The sequence below is a fragment of the Uloborus diversus genome, chromosome 3 (genome assembly GCF_026930045.1).
Source record: "Uloborus diversus isolate 005 chromosome 3, Udiv.v.3.1, whole genome shotgun sequence".
Taxonomy (NCBI): Eukaryota; Metazoa; Arthropoda; class Arachnida; order Araneae; family Uloboridae; genus Uloborus; species Uloborus diversus.
Window position 1 is genome coordinate 22,675,465 of NC_072733.1, and position 17,817 is coordinate 22,693,281.

Genomic DNA, 17,817 nt, shown 5'->3' on the forward strand with positions numbered 1-17,817 from the left:
ATCACTGTCCCCCGGAATCCGGTGGCGTGCATGTCCTTCACACACACGCGCTCATACACACTCACTCACACACACACACACACGCCTTTGCATGCATACACACTGACACACATACGCCCTGACACACACGCACCCGCCTTTACACACATACTCACGCCTACGTTCATACTCGCATGTCTACGCACTTACACACACGCCTTTGCACGCATACACACTGACACACACACGCACTCGCCTTTACACACATGCTCACGCCTACGTTCATATACGCATGTCTACGCACTTACACACACGCCTTTGCACGCATACACACTGACACACACACGCACTCGCCTTTACACACATACTCACGCCTACGTTCATACATGCATGTCTACGCACACACACAAGCCTAGCCTACACATGCACGCATGCACGCCTACACACACACACACACAACTAACTATACACACAGTACGGCCCAGGAGGAGGGGCAGGCTTGAGGGGACAGGGGCCGTTTCTAGAAACAATAACTCCAATGAGTCGGGTCCTGTCTAAACTCGTGATTGCGAAAAACATAATTTGAATTCAAAATTTCAGAATTCAAATTAGTTTTTTTTTTTTTAAATTTAGAACTAGATCTTTTATTTTGCAGTGCTACAGAAATTGATAAAATTGTAACTATATTGCAGTAAGAAGAGCAGTGGACTTGAAATGGTTTTTTATGCTTATTTCGTTATTTTATTTATTTACTTATTTATTTTGCAAATTCAAAAAGAAAACTAGAACTTGGATTCATTTTGTATTGTATTGCGTGACTGTAACAGAGGTGAAATTTATTTTCTACTGCAGGTTTTCAATGTTTAAGATTAAATTTAAAACAAAGTTGTTTTTCGAAACTTAAAGCAACAGTTATTACATAAAAAAATTATACTTTTAAACTATTTTTTTATTTTGAAACTTAACTTTTTAAATATTTTAAAACTTTTTAACATTTGTAAATTAATGTTTATTGTATGTCATTTATTTGAATTGTTGCTTACTATAATACCATTTTATTAACTTGATTTTTTTCGTTTCTTTGCTGCTTGTTCTTTTACAAAAAAAAAGGGGGGGGGGATAAATTGCCATGTTTAAGGAATTTTTGAACAGTATATTAAAAATTGAAACAGCAATACTCTTTATTTTTCAATAATAAATTGGTTATGTATACAAGTTAATTTTCTTCTTGGTATTAAAAAAAATAGTCTTAAAGAAAGTCATTTAATTATGGCATTCTCCATCTTATATATGGGGAAGATTCACTAAATGTTTTTGTCACGAACACCAAATAGTTTTCTACATTCGTATTACCAGCACTGAAATTCCTATAAAAAGACGTTGCTGTATTGAAGTGTTGCTGCTCAAATGTTTTTTTTTTTTTTTTGTCGATGTTGGATTTCAAAATGAACCTGTTTTGCTGATTTTTTTTTTGAATGTACATATAAATTCAAGTGTTCAAATTCAAGTTCTAATTTGTTTCAAAATGGTGAATTGTCGTTTTTTTTTTTTTGCATTGAATAGAAATTACTCTCCCAACTGTATAACTGTATATACAAGCAATTCGTTAGTGAATTGAATAGTATTAGTTAATTAATGTGACATGCGAAAAATAATATATTTTTTAAAAAATGTATCGCATTTAAATATAAATTTATTATTACTTTCAATTGTTGTTTTTTATCAATTTAACATTAGAATTACGGGAGGAGTCATTTTGACCCCAAGCAAACATTTTTTGCTAACTATATCTGCTCTGTATTTTCATAAAAGCTTGATCCTTCCTTGCCTTTTCCAAATCATCGAGATATGTAATATTATTAAGCCTTTTGAGAACTCAAATTAAAGAGTTAACCCAAAAGTGTGGAAATGTATCATTTTGATTCTTGTGATGCTAAAACCAAGCAGAACCTAAAGAAGGCCTCTTAGAATTTAGAATTGCAAGAACTTGAAGCATTTATAATGTTTTTGTACATTGAAAAGAGCATTAGTCGCTGGTTTCTGAGATGCAAACAAAACTGGGTATTTTCAGGGTTTTAAAACATACGGTGTTTTTTTAGGGTTTTAATTTTTAAATGCTTCATTTAACGTTCTTAAAATCTCAGCGTATGGAAATAAACTGCATTGATTCTAAATATGTTTATTTTAACTATTTTTTACAAGTATAGAACTTTATGTAGGGAACTTTTCAGATTTTTCTCAAGGGTCAAAGTGACCACCGCCGTATTTGTGGGTATACGAAGCCCGCGATTATTCAGGTGTTAAATATTATCGGTTTTAATTATAATTTGTGTTCTTATCTTTAATTTAATTTAATTATTATTAAATAAAAAATAATTTTAAATTGCATTTATATTTTATACGATGATATATAATAATGATAAATTTTTATAATATTTAACAAAAAACACATTTTAAAGTTTATGTAATTTATGGAATATATGGTGACCCCCCCCCCCCCCTCGCCCAGTATAGGAAGATTTTTTCCTACACGCTTTTCTCCTAATTGCTACAGCGCTACGAGTGTTTCTTCATGCATCATGTGTAACATACAGCGTAATTAAATTCTTTGTAATATCTTATTTCAAATAACAAGTATGGTTATAAGCTTTAAATATGAGGATAGGAATATTATAAAAGTTGTACCCGTAGCAATGAATGTTTAAAAAATCAAAGAACCATGCCGATTAAAGACGATTAAAAGCCACACTCAATGTCGGACCAGACTCTTCACACAAGTAGCTCAGTATTGAAAACTATTTCAACACATAAAAATGTTTTAACAAACTTGCCTCTTCCCCCAACTTTCGTTTCCCCCGAATTACCTTATCTGTTTTTCTTTTGTTCTCGTTTGAATTATACGCTTTTAGCGAAACACACTGAAAAAAATTAAAGTTCAATGTTGCACTATTAATTCCGGTTAATCCTGTCCTCCAGGTTCTGGGAGGACAAAATAGTTGGAATATTTTTTTTTTAATGTGGATGTAGCAGATTTTTTTAAGTGGTTTAAGCATTTAATATGCAATTAATATTGCCTATTTAATGCTTAGATGACCCGGAATCAATTTAAAACCTTGTTGGTTTTGTTTTCACAAAATGCAATAATAAAAAAACTTTTGGGATTTTTGACCTGATTCTATGTTCCTTAATATTATTTTTCTTCACGTTTAGTTTACATAAGCCCTCTGGAATTCTTTGAAAAAAATTCGTAAGTGAAGTTTTTAAATTTTATGCAGTAGTTTTTTAATGTTATTTACTTTCAATCTAAGGAATATGTTTACTTGCAAACACAATAATTTATAGCAAGTAAAATAACGTAGTTTCGTTTAATGCAGTTTAAAACCACGAAGTTCAGTGTAATAATTCAATTTATCAAGCTTGAAAAAAGAATTAATGGCAAAACACTGACACTCTTTCAAAATGGAATGTCAGTGTTTAAGGTAGTTTAACTATCATTGGCAAATTAATGGAAATTGGCGTCCATCAATGGCAGTGCGTTCCCTTTAAATCCTGAAATATCGTGCTGGATTCCCTCGAGTGTGGGGGGGGCAGCTTTTTTTCCTGAACTACTTTTAATCAAACGGGGTTCATTCTTTCTCCGTAAAATAAGTTCAACAGTTCACTACCATTGTGGCATATTTGTAAAAGCACCATTAAATTCGTGAAACCTAATACCATCAAGATGGTTTCAGCCAAAAATTGTTAGGTTTTGCAGTTCTTTAGGTTAATCATTGAACTCTATGTTCAACTCTATAGACATCCTAGTTTAACATTTAATAATGTTATCATTTCGTATAAAATACAACTTTCAGAAGTCTATTTTGTAAAATATAAAAACTAGAGGACAAAAGAATACCATAATTTAATTGTAAAACACAAGAAAATCAATACCCGGCTTCACAAGTTATAACTGGAAATTTGGTAACTTGCCGAGAATGTTTGCTGTACACGTTTTCCCATGTGTTAAGCCCGTAATTGAGATTTTGAAACTACAGCCATAGATAAGTGAAATGATCGCCAATTTAATGATAACCCCGAGATGGTTATGTGAATGAATTAGTAAATATGCAGATTTATGTATCATATTAGAGTTGAGAATTTATTGAACTGCAGTGCAAATCTTAATCCAGAGAGGCTAAAAGCGTTATGTTTCAACATTGTGTATGGAATCAAATATCATAATTTTATTAAATTAGCTTAAGAGTCGTATACAAATGTCTTCAACAAATGTTAGTCGAAAGCGAAATTAATATTTAAAATTGTACCTTTTAGTATGCACGCTTGTTCTATATAGTACAGGAAGAAGGTAAAAAAAAAACATTTAAACTACTGTTATATTTTTATACATACGTTTTTTTTCCCTTCCATTAAATGTATTCAAATTCGGCATAAACTAAACAGATATGCATTTTTCATTATACTGTGTTTATTTCTTTAGAAAATTTAATGATTTAAAGACTAAGTTTTTTTACTTAAATGTCGCTAGTTTATTTGACTTAATGTAATATTTAGTTTTAAAGCTGGGGTTATTTTGACCATCTGAGAAAAAATCTGCATTACAGATCAATGTAAAGTCGTTTGGGAAGTTTTTCAACAGCAACTAAAAGTAAAATAAGATTAAAAAAAAAGAGATAGTATGTCACGGTAAATAAAATTAATTTGACAATACAGTTAAACTCTACTTTTAATTTTTTATACCTAACAGGATATTCAAATATAAGCATTATTGGTTTCTCATTTTACAAAAGAGGTTTAAAATCAGAGCTTTTGGCGTAAGTTTTGAATAACTTAAATAACAATCCTTCAACTTAAAAAAAAAAGTTTGAAATGTATTGTAAAAAATGCTGGTTACTTCTTGAGTTTCAAATAACGAGCTGCAAGTTTTTATAAAAAAAACTATCGATACAGTATATTTTAGCACCAGTAAAACAGACAAAACCAAAAGTCAGCCTTAATAAATAAAGCTTTTACGGAAATAAGGCAAACGATTTCCGGGTGAGTTATTTCCAAAGGACGCACCTTTAATCGAAATCGCATAATCAACATCCTTAACAACTCCTTCGACGTTTACGACCATTTAATCCAAAGAGCGTCTTTCATTTTTATACCAACTGAGCAATTTGAGATGTAAAGTTCCCTTAGCCATAAATGTCCAGCTTTCTGTAGCAAGCAACGCCTTATGTTCAAGCCGACATGGCCATTGAGTCCAATGAGCATTTCATCGATCCACTGACAAAGACTTTTAGGGGCAAGCGGCCAAGTGTCCATAACAAAGACAAGCTAATGGTTCCGACGATTAATCCTCTGGCCTACCAGAAGGAAATCACAGTAAATAAGGCAGCTTTATGTAACATTAATGTTTACGAGGCCAAGCTTGGCCATCAGGTGAGCTTAGGGGATATTATAGGACGACAGAGATTTGCCACTGCTCTGATCTCCCTACACGCTTTGACTAGGAGCATTTAGGGGAGGATTGAGTGTCAAAATAATTACTCGAGCAAAAGTTTGTGTTATTCTAGGAAAATGAATGAATTTCTTAGATGCTATAAGCATATTGCTATCTGAATGCGTGTTATTAATATTTTTAACTGAAAAAAAAAGTTTTAATACACAATGTTTCTAAAATTGCCTGTTTTTAATGCATATTATTTTCTAAAACTACCTGTTTTAACACGTATTGTTTTCTTAAATTTGCCTGTTTTAATACATAGTATTTTGTAAAATTACCTTTTTTAGTACGTATTGTTTTCTAAAAGAACCTGTTTTACGTAATGTAGGATATTGCTCTCTATGTTTTTTCAGATATTAAAATCTAAGTAGCTAATAGGTTTTGCTTAAATGATCTCATTTAAAAATAAATATATAACAATATTTGAGTAACACATGTTTTCGTTATCCATCTAAAAATGTTCCTCTTCATTTGCAAAGTATGTTAACTACACTAGTTTATTCCTAACTAATAATTAAAATTTTTGTGCAAAAACTGTCTAATGTAAATCAGTAATTTTTGAAGCATTCTTACCCGTTATTATCTTGACACTATTTGGATGTTTTAATATTTTATGCACTAATTAGCTCTGTTTTATCATCAGATAAACATTAATAACAAAATATTTGGAGATATTTAATCATAAGCTTCATACTCTGTAATTTTTGTAATTATTTGTAACCCAAATACAAATAACGAAGAAAACATAACATTGGTATATACTAATTCAGAAATTCTCGCATAACTGCAAAGTAATAAAGTAAACAAATGCAAAATTTAAATCAACACAAAATAAAGCATTCAACGTTTTTCTCCTGATCGGGCATTTTCGTTTCACTCGAAGAAATTAAATTTCACTCACAGAAAAAAAAATTTAAAACACTGCTTAATTTAACGTAACAAATGTATTGAATCGATGTCACAAAATATGTGCCAACATATCTAAAGTATTTTATTCAAAGTACGACGACGATTCAAACATGTAACAAGAATTGACACTACGATTTTAATTTAAAGAAATCTTTGGATTCAAATGATTCACGGGTAAACAATAACTCTTGATCACGTTACATTTAAAAATTCAAATTACAATCTGTTCATCCGTTTAAACTAATAATTTAAAAAAAACAGAAAAACATTATCCATAGTTCATTTTTGAGAAAAATCAGTTGTAAGTCAAAAATTTCTCATCTGTTTGGGAGCCAGACAGACACACAGACACAGTTGTCAAACCTATAATCCCCTCCTTCTGTATTAAGTATAAAACAATTCAATAAACAAATATATAAATTAAATACGAAAAGTTTTTCAGTGTCATTGAGAATACTATAAAATTAAAAAATATATAATTTTACGAAAAACAAAATCTTTAATTTTTAAATTTAGGCCATGATTTAGCTGGTTTTCAGACTAAGCTGGTTTTCAGACTAAGATATTGTCTCAAATTTATGTTTTCAAAGAGCATTAGAGTATTTAATGCTATTTGTGTGGAAAAAGTTTTTAATTTTTATTATTAGATCGTTTACCTGAGCAAAGGTAACATTTGTCGCAGAACGTTTTGAAATGTTGCATAAAACACTTTTGAACTGCATCTTTTATTAAACCCTCAATTGCCTGTACGTGATGAAAATATAGCACTTTGAAAAGTTATTAATGGTATCTCCTTTTTTTAACAAACCTTTGTTAATAAAATCACATTGAAATATGAAGAAGTGAGAGAATTTTAGTTCTGACAGTAAGACGACGTTCCAGATACTGGGAAAAAAAAAACAGTTACATTGGAAAAATCAGCCGCGAAGTTCTTTTTAAGCAAGGAGTTTGTCAAAGTGGCGATAGAGGCACTTTTCTTGCAAAGATGCATGCAGAATAAACTCCACTGTGTATGATAATAAATGCCCGCAAGAACATCTTTTCCCATTATTAAAAACTTCACATTACTCGAAATTGGCAAACTATTGGTTTTCTGCCAAAAAAAAAAAAAAGATGAATTGGTTGATAAGATTCTATATCCTCCTAAAATACGCCGATTAAGTGCTGTTGGACTCTTAAAAGAGTTAAAAATAATTGTTCAAAAATTACTATCAAGCAAAAAAGTGGGATTTTTCACAAGAATATTGAATAAACTCATAATGTTTTCTTTCCTTGTAAAATTAGTGTATAACCAAAACGATGTAAAAATATTGCCTTGTTTTCTACAAATTAGCTGAGTTATTCACTATCAAAACCTGCATGATGAAAATACCAACTAAAATATGAAATTTCATTGAATTATTTTAAACTTTATTTTTTTTTAATTTAAATTTTGGTTTTATAACGCTTTTGTCATATTACTCCTTGCGAATGAAATTTCATCAAAATTATAAAATAATCGCTAAATACGTAAAACAATCGAAAATAGAATGTTGGAATTACATTTTCAAAATTTTGTGGAAAAGATAAATAATGGAAAAAAAATAGCCAAAAAGTAGATGTATAGGATAAAATATGTTCATATTGTAATGAATAATAAATATTTTGCAAAAAAATTTCAGCAAATGTAAATAATAATTCGTTTCCAAGGAACAGTTTGAATTTTGTAATAATGTCGAAAATTAGGTTTTGAGAAAATCAACATTTTCAGTTTTACTATTGCAAATTTCATTACTGAATAAACAATTTAATTTTTAATACAAATTCACCACAAATAAGGTCTTATGAGTCATTTGAAATGGTATTAGTATTAAAAATTAAAACATTATCTGCATTTTTTTACTCAGGCATTTTATATGGCATATTACTTTTTAGTAAAAAAAGAGGCTTGGCTCCCACAAAAAGTGTCATAACTTCGCCAATTTTCCACCGATTCAATTCCTTTTGTTTTTTTAACGGTTCAGCCAAAGGTTTAAAAAATATAATAAATGTAAAACCGTTATTTTGACCAATTTTTACTCATCTGAAAGCCCCTTCTCGCCTTAATCAACTAAACTTCTACTTCATACATGCTTTCTTATATGTAGTTGACGTATTCCATTACAAGTGCGTAAATATGTTTATTGGCAAAGAGCCATTTAAGAATAACGAGTTCTATACTTATCTTAAATTTTGAAAGGCTATCTCAATTGGGATCTGAATGCACATTGCACAAACTCCGCGTCTACTCATCATATATCCATATTATGTTGTCCTTTCGTTTTTAAGCACGTTTATAATAATTTTATTGTTGGCAGGAATACAGACATTTATGACGTATAGGGAAGGAAATAAAGCAAATTTTGTTTTGAATCATAACGTAACGTTATGATTCAGTTCTTATTCAGTTCTAAGTTTAAATCGAATGTTCCCAGATTTGTGACTTTATCAGTAGGGGAAAAGGGGGCACATGTGAATATTTTTTTTCAATTCCTTATTTATTATAAAAATACTATCAATTTCTCAACGAAAGTGTCCCTATTATTAATTAAACTTTTCTTTGTGCCATGGATTTTTTTGGGATTTTTGAAAAAATTATTTCTATACTTAAGGTATTTTTAAGGGGTCCTATAAGGTTTTTAGCACAAAAGTGTGATAAAATCACATCTCATCACACTATGGTTTGAATAATTAGGAAAAATAATTAAATATAAAAAAACCTGTCTTGTATTTTTGATATTCAATATTTATAATACTTTTCTCTTTAAATTTTTACTTTTTATTAAAACTAACAGAGTACAAATGAGGTTGTATTTCTGAATCCGAAACGAAGTAAAACATTGAATATACAAGGTACAAATATGATATAATGACAAGGAAGGAGGGGAAGGGGGTGGGTAATAATTCTGAAAATTAGCAGCTTTCGTGAATTACAATGTTTGAGGAAAAGTACGGTTCAAACATATTAGAGGTTAAAGTGTTTTAGTAGTGTAGACAAATGTTTTTCTTTCGATCTGATACGTTATTTAATTAAAGTATATTTCACAAAAAAATAAGTATTATTTTAGTGTCCAAACTCTTTACTCTCAGACTTTAGTTTTTGCACTGCGACAGCAAAATAAAAGGGCAAAAAAAGTATGTGATAAAGCTGCGTTTAAAAACTCAAAAATTTGATTATTTTTTTAAAAAAAAGTAACGTAGCTGATATATTTTGAAGTTTTTTAAGTTTAAGACGTTTTAATGGAAATAATTCCCCTTTGGAGAAAAATGAAAGCGATGGAAGATTTCATAATGCGCTTACCTATACTTCTACTTCCATCAATTTGCTTACTAAAACATTTTATAAAGAAGTCATCCTTTTTTACACAGTTTTAAAACCTGTTAAAGGAGAGTAAAAAATATTTTTCTATTGAACTTATGTCAGTGAATTTTAAAGAATGCACTAGTATAAATTGAGTTTGAATATACGAATTGGTTTAAAGAGCGTAAAAATAAATTACTCATATTATACAATTTTTAAAGTTCTTTCGAAGGTTTTAATACATTTCTCTTAAAAGTCACTTAAAATATGGAATTAATATAGTCAAAATAACATAGTTTAATGAAAATATGAAAATGAACATTATAGCTCAAATATATATATATATATATAAACATCTACCTACAGCCGTAATTATCCAGCTGTTGGCATTAATTTGAATCCAGATTTTAAATTATGTTTTTCGCAATCGTGAAATGCGATGAGACCCGACGCAATGGACTTTTTGTTTCTACAATTGGCTGCTATTGAAAACATAACTGCGAAAAACATAATTTGAATTTAAGGTATCAAAGTTCAAATTAACGCCAGAAACTGGATGGTAGATGTTGTGTGCAAGTTGGATGTTGATTGCTGGATGCCGTTTTGTTCTAAAGAGGATTGCGTAAAGTTGAGAGGGTATGTTATTTATAATTGTCACAGGCTCCTCTGCCACCACCCCGGAGTAGTACCTGTGCTCGGAGGTCGGTGGACTTGAAAAAAAAAAAAGGTGTTAACTAAGGTCAAGAAAAAACAATTAGCAACGGTGATTTCTCAAAAAAAAAAAAAAAAAAAAAAATGTTGGTTTAGTAGGTAAGTAAAAGAGGCCTGCCCGTATCTTTGTAGTTCTATCCGTTCTTGATAAATATGAGAAATTCAATCCAATTAAAATGAAAACTTATAAATGCTATTTTTGACTAAAAACTCTCTTTCACATTTCCGTTTATATATTGAAAAGAAATTCGTTTAATTTTAAGCAGTTTAAAAAACTAGATAATAATATTTGATTCATAATAAGATTCCTCGCCAATTCGGTGGGGAATGGGGGGGGGGGAGCGGGATGAGTCTTTGATGCGCAACAAATACCTTTCTTGAATTCAAGATACAGCTAAAATACGTCTATAGCTAATTAAGTGCGGTCGGTAACATTTTTGAACAAGAAACTTTAATGATGCTATTTAGAAACATACATGTAAAGCTTGCTTCCCGGTCCCAACTGCAATATAAGTAACATATAATAACATATAAAAAAAATCAAATACGGGTATAACAGAATAAACAAAACGCAAAGGAAAAATAAACAAAAACATCAAAATAAATACTGTATTATTCTTGAACATACAGGCTGATTTTTTTTCTAATAACCATTACTGGTAATTAAACATTTTGATAAAACTTGTTAAAAAGATAAATAATTCCTAAATTTGAACGCAATAGGAAAATATGAATTGGGGAAGAATTATTCATATTTTCGAATATAAATACTTATTACAAATTTTATTTTCGTAATTGTTGCCATCCCAATGGTACCTTTTCCACCTACTTCACCTTATTCATCCACTATATTCCAATAAAGTCGCTTAAATCCAAAGTGTTATTTTAAAATAATCTACAGATGCTGAAAATCAGTGGGAAAATGACAAAAAAGTACGTGTTGGTAGGTAGTAGAAAATAATGCTGTTTTTTATTTGTTTTTTCTTCTAAAACAAAAGTAAAACAATAATTAAAAATTTTTAAGTAGTACGGATGTTAACTGAGTTCCTTTCTATTTTGACTATATGTTTTGTGACATTGAAATTTGTGAATAAAAATTTTAACATTTTAATTGATTTACTTATATTTGAAATAATATGAAGTTTATAGCAAACTAAGATTGACTTTCATAACTGTTACTATTCATTTCGTGCCATACCTTGCTCGAATAAATTGACTTACAGCTCAGCAGGCTCTAAAAGAAAGATTTGTCTGAACAAAGGAAAAAACATGCATTGGGGTCAATACTAAATGATTTGAACTTGTAGAATAAATTCAAGAAAATCCAACTCTAATGTGATAAATTCCTAAGTTGGGTAATTTACGAAGTTCATCGATTTCTCGAACAGTCATGAAGAAAGCAGCTCATGCATTTTTGAGCTTCTTTCTCAATTTAAGACTTCTTGATGCCAACCATTCGCATCAAACAAGACAGAAAGCAAATGAAAATAAACGGAGAGTATTTGAGAATTCGTAACGAGCTTTACGGATTCTTTACTCTATCTCCCAAGATACACAATTTAAAGAAGGTTTTTTTTTACTTCTTTGCAGACGTAACTACTTTATTTTATGCTAACACTATTTACGTAATATTAGTGACGTTATGATGACATATCATAAAATGAGTTGCTGTTATCTCAATATAATACAGGATGTTTTATTCAATCAAGCAGATGCTTAATTGTATAAAACTTTTTTGAATATAGTTTGATTGTTATTTTCTACATAAAATCAAAAGTACCCTGTTGATTTAAAATGGAAAAAATGCAGTAGTAAGCAAAATATTTAATGAATAAATATCATATAAGCTTTGTGCTACAATATGATTAAGGTGAGAAAATAACGTAAATAAAGCACAAATATTGAAGAAAATACAGCATATAGCTATTTCAAGGCTACAATGGAGCCTCTTCATCAGTGCAAAAAGCTTACCAACATAACCAGAAGTTTCAAGAGAACTGACAACAACCAGGTGGACACCAGTATTTATAGCAAAAAGGGCCAACCAATAACAATACAGGAACAAGACATCAACCAACCAATCAGCGAACAGCATGTACAGTCCGGGCTCAAAGCAAGAGGAGAGACAACCAATCAGAATCCGGGAGACAAATAGAGTGCGAGACACCAAAGAAACAGGAAAGGCAATTATAGAAATTGTTTCAAATATCATGAAAAAATGGAGGGCTGGAAAAATCATTGACAAGAGAATGAGAATTTTTCCAAATATAGTGAGCTTCCCAGAAATCGAGGTCATAAACCGAAGAACATTTACAAATAATCTTTGCCGATGAAAAATCAAAACAGTGACCAGAAGTCCAACAATGTTGAGCGATGGAAGAACGAGCAAGTTCTTTATGTTTAACATAGTTTTCGTGCTCTTTCAGACGGTGCTTGAGAGCACGTTTAGTCTGTCCAACATAACCAAGTCCACACATATCTTTATCTAAACAAGTTGATACATTTTCCACAGCAACATGATTTACTGAGGCATTATCCTTCAAAATAACATTGGAACGTGTGCCAGAGAGTACAAAACCAAAAATAGACGGAATAAGAGCAAGAAATTCAGTTACTTTAATAGGCGATTCAGCTTTCATTATGTTCCAATAAAAATCTCCACCAATAAACAACTCTATTGGTAAGTCTAATCCAACGTCTGGAGGATCAGCAAGTTTACGTTTTTTGTTTCGTGCAAAACAGGGAATATCCGTAGGAGCAGATGGATGTGGGGTGTATGAATTGAGACTCTCAAACGCTGTGACAGAAAGAGTTCGTTTGTTCCAAAAATTTGATAGTTGGAATTGTACTTTTCGACGTTGTTCATTAGTCGTTGCTGCAGACTCAAAAAAATGCAATTTTAAAGAGCCTAAACTGATTACTTCAAGTTGTAAATCATCAATTAATTTCGGATGTACAAAGCTGGACTGACTGCCACCATCTAAAATACATTTTGAAAGTTTTAATATACCTGTGGGTCTGGTAATATAAATTCGAGCAGTTTGTAAATAAGTATAATTCGTTCTAACTACGTTTATTTTGTTAACATCACTTGGAGTAGCTGTGATTAACTTTCTATTCTATGAAAGTTTACAAAGTGATTCGTGATATTTCCCTTTACACTTCATGCAATGCACTTTATCTGTTCGTGTATAGTTTTTTTTTTAATTATGTCAGCGGTTAGTGCAAAGAAAACAGCGTCCTGAGTTCTTTATCTTCTTGATACGTGTATCAATATCTGTCACAGTTATGCAATTTTTTTGCCAATGCCCCAAAGTATCACAAAAAAGGCAAAAGGGCATTGATTTCTTTGGTGATTTATAGGCTTAGCATTTTTTTAAACGAAGACATAGTAGGCATCCTGATTCAATTGACTTTCGGCACCAATATTTGTCTTATATTAGTCGTATTTAGATATACACAATATAAGGAAATACGTTTTATTGCGTGTTAACATGAAACATGAAGAGATGTGTATGTCATACAACTTTCACTATTCTAAAAGCATAAACAAACACAAAAACAAAACGAGTTGAGTTGTCTCGTCTCGAGACCAACCAGCAGGAAAAACACAACATTATGATTCGTTTTCTCCTTGGAATCGTACATAAAGAAGTTACTGAGATCCATTTACCAAAACAAAAATTGAAATTTTTCTTTAAAAAAATTACGAGCTATTCAGCCACTGTGGTGAGTTGATTCAAATAGTTCGTCTACCCTACTTGAATGAACTTAGGACGAAAATATTTGTTTTATCTGTGGGGTGGAAATATTCGGGCTTTAAATACAGTACTAAAACAAAATTAACACGAAATGATCATTTGCACACTGAAAAACAAAACTTTAAACACTAGTAAATCATTCAAACTTCTCGAATACTTTTCCTCATCGAGGGAGCACGGGGTCATTTAACATTTTTCTAAACTTTACTTTCGAAAGTGCAATTGATGAATTTTTATTTTTTTTCCACTTAGTTATTGGAAATAAGAAGAATTTTCATGTTTAGGCTGTTGTGTTAAACTTAGTTTATGATACTGCTGAACTGGTAATGTGACATACATGTTAGGGCAGGCAGATTCTTTCCATGAACATAAGGATAGATTTGTTGGAAGATGACGCCGAAATCTGAAACTCGGTAGGGAAGTCCCTAATATTTCCCCTTCATAATCGAATTTCTTGCCTTTTTTTTTTTTTTTTGACAGCGTGATTGCACATTTTCTGGTTTTCTGCTCGTAGGATAAACCTAATCAAAATTTTTTATACATATTTCTTCATTTTATGTTTACATGTAATTTTTTCCAGAAAAATCTATTGATATTTTTCCTACGATAAAACTAGAATAGTATTAAACTGATAAGGATACGTTCTACACATTTACTTACTACATTACCTTATACAAAAGCAGGGACTATTGTTTTAATCTTTTCAAATCCCAAGCTTAACGGAAAATTATTAAATCATAAAAAAAATACTATTTCAACAGGGTTGAAGGCATCTGGAATAGTCCAACGGAAACGATTGTTACTTGAAACTGGGTGAATATTTCTCAATTGGCTCTCGATCTTCATTAAGGATTGATAAATTGGTTGGGATCACCCTATGCCTGTTACTGATATAGATTTTTATATATTCCTTTTTGGGATTCAATTATTTCTAACTATCTTCGCATTCGGATTAAAGGGTTTAACAATTAATAGTTTTTCGCAAATATGTACTAAACAAAAAAATCCCTTCACAGTTATACTTCAAGAAAAAAACCCTAGAAAATAACATCTTTTATTTTTACGTCCAACACGACATCGATAGTAACAAAAAATAACAATATAACTACAAGATAATAGAAAAATGCGATTTTTTTACTCCCGTTTTTGTTTCATTTCTTTATATTTTATATTTTTGAGATAGAAGGGGAGGAGGAGCTGGTAGGAGAACGAAAGCAACAATTTCACGAAGGAAGAGGTTTTAGGAAGCATGTCTTCCGAGTCAAATTTCGTCGCGAAATTTATTGCACCGTTTGAAAGAAATGCTCGGCAGTAAAAAGAAATCGTGACCCAGGGGAAAACCTGGAGAATGCCAGTACGGAAAAAGTAGGAAATAAAGCAAAAATGATTGAAAAAATGCAGGGAAGAGACGGAATGACAGAGCTCCGCACTATGTCAGCGAGTGAAAAATGACGCCTTCTGAGTTGAAAGTGAAAAATTTCTTTAGATCAGGGACCTTGCATTAGTTAAAACCCCTTAGCAAAAGAGTAGTAGGAAAACAGTGAACATCTTTTTTACAACACTTTATTCCTATTGGATATTTATTTTATTATGTCATGACGGTTTTTTATTATTGTAGATGGCTTCCCGTTGTTGTAAGCGAGATAATTGCGCGTATAATTTTGCATTTTTTATGTATTTGAATGTAAATATCAGGTATAGGGTAGACCGACCAGTGAGTGAACACCACCCAGTGAATGAACAGCGCATCATTTTTTTTTTTTAAATAAGCTTCCAAAATTTTTTTTCTAAATAAATTCACTGCAAAAGTGTTCTTTATTGATATTCTAAGCTATCTGACACCTGATTGGTTACTTTGGATACGTATTTTTTTCCTGAAAAAAAATTGAAAGTTTTACTGCCGTGACTCGTTCTTTTTCTCTTTCAAAATAATAAGGCTGGTTTCATGCTAGCAATTATTTTGATAAATATTATTTTTATTGATAAATTTTATTTTTTAACTTTACGAAAGAAAAATTAAGTATACATATTTAGGCTATGTATTAAAATTGTTTCAGTCAATGCAGAATGCGTAGATTTTCAGGTAGAGGGGTGTTCAGTCACTGGGTACGAAAAATTGCGAAAACCCATTCAATGAACAATGGCAAAATTTCTTTTGATTTAAAAAGAAATTTGAAGTTTCTTTGAGATATTTTAATTTTCGTACTTTTTTGTAATGCAGATAGTTTTATATCCTTATTTATTTATGTAATAGTGGTACCCGCACGCCTTTGCCCGTAATAGAAAAATTAAAAGGTTTTTTGGTTCGTCTGTATATTTACAAATAATGTATGGTACATTTTCTCGCCAATTGGCTTGTACTCATGTTACGGTTCCATGTTATGATAATTTCGTATCTCGTTAATGGCTTGTGCCCATGTTACGGTTCCACGTTATGATAATTTCGTAATTTACTCGTTCATCTTATGATATTTTTGTTCTTAAAATTGGAATAGAAAAAGAACCACATCGAATTTTCGAAAAATCGCTTCGAGATGCACACCCCCATGTTACAAACTAACTTTGTGCCAAATTTCATGAAAATCGGCCGAACGGTCTAGGCGCTATGCGCGTCACTGAGATCCCGACAGACAGACAGAGATCCTGACAGACAGAGACTTTCAGCTTTATTATTAGTAAAGATTTCATTATATATTTTATAATTTGTTTATTTTTGTCTTTGTAAACAATGCACTTTTTACTGAGTTTTATCTTTAATCTATCTCTATCTGTATATTAACCTACCTACCTACATCTATCTTTCTATATCTTTATCTCTCTTGATAGACAGACAGATAGAGAGATAGAGAAATAGAAATAAATATACAAAGAGAGAGAATAGATAGGTAGATATGTATGTATGTTTGTATATAGATAGATAAATAGATAGAGGAATATATAGAGATAGATGTATAAAAAATAAGAGGTAAATAGATATATAGGTAGATAAATTTAGAGATAGAATAGGTAGGTAGATCGATAGATCGATAGATTTATTGATAGATAAATAGATAGGTAGGGGTTAATATATATATAGGTAGATAGAGAGACTAATATAGAGATAGATAGTGGGTAGATATATAGACAGGTAGATAGATCGATAGATGGATAAGTATATAAGTGCACAGATAAGTATATATATAGAGAGATAAGTAGATAGATAAATAGATAGATAGATAAGTAGATAGGTAGATAAATAAGTAGATAGATAAGTATATAGATAAGTAGACAAGTAGAGAGATAAGTAGATAGATATGTAGAAAAATAGATAAGTAGATAGATAAGTATATAGGTAGATAGATAGATAGATATATAGATAAGTAGATAGGTAGATAGATATATAGATAGATAAGGGTCATTCCATAGAAATGTCAACCTCAACGTCAGAATTTTTTTTCCACAAAGCCTTAACTGTGACCTATCATTTCATTCAGCATACTTTCTAGTACATAAATCCAATAACAGTTTGCAAAAATTTCATTCGGTGTTTTTCTTCTGGCTCAAAACGTGCGATGTTGTAGAAAAGGCTCAGGATGTGCAAAAAACATGCGTCTACATTTTCTTGCGTAATGTAAAATTTTTTGCAAATTTTTAAAAGAACTATGTTTATT